The sequence below is a fragment of the Penaeus monodon genome, chromosome 15, assembly GCF_015228065.2.
Source record: "Penaeus monodon isolate SGIC_2016 chromosome 15, NSTDA_Pmon_1, whole genome shotgun sequence".
Lineage (NCBI taxonomy): Eukaryota > Metazoa > Arthropoda > Malacostraca > Decapoda > Penaeidae > Penaeus > Penaeus monodon.
The window spans coordinates 6278111-6278429 of NC_051400.1; the positions used below are offsets into that span (position 1 = coordinate 6278111).

Genomic DNA, 319 nt, shown 5'->3' on the forward strand with positions numbered 1-319 from the left:
ATTATTATTATTGTTTTGCATTTAATTTGTTAAAATCATTACTGTTAGTTTCTCTGTTTTTATTTTGCTGTTTTTTTATACAAGAAAGAAGTGTATTGTCATCTCTTTCGTACTTAATATCTTAATGTTTAGATTTTGTTTTAACGTAAACTCGGACAAAAATATGGAGAGGGAAAACGAAAAATAAAAAATATATATATTAACCTTTCTTTCTCTCTTTTTTTTCGTTCTGACCTTTTCACATTAGTTTTATTTTTCACTCAGAAAAATGGGAAAGAGAAAAGTTAGACTGATATGTGATATATACACAGGTAGTTGG

General features: G+C 25.7%; 1 protein-coding gene across 1 annotated transcript in view; it reads left to right on the forward strand.

The window, feature by feature from the left end:
• LOC119582196 (diuretic hormone receptor-like) overlaps positions 1–319 on the forward strand; it is a 113840-nt gene that overhangs the window by 81609 nt on the left and 31912 nt on the right. The gene's annotated exons all lie outside the window — the stretch shown is intronic.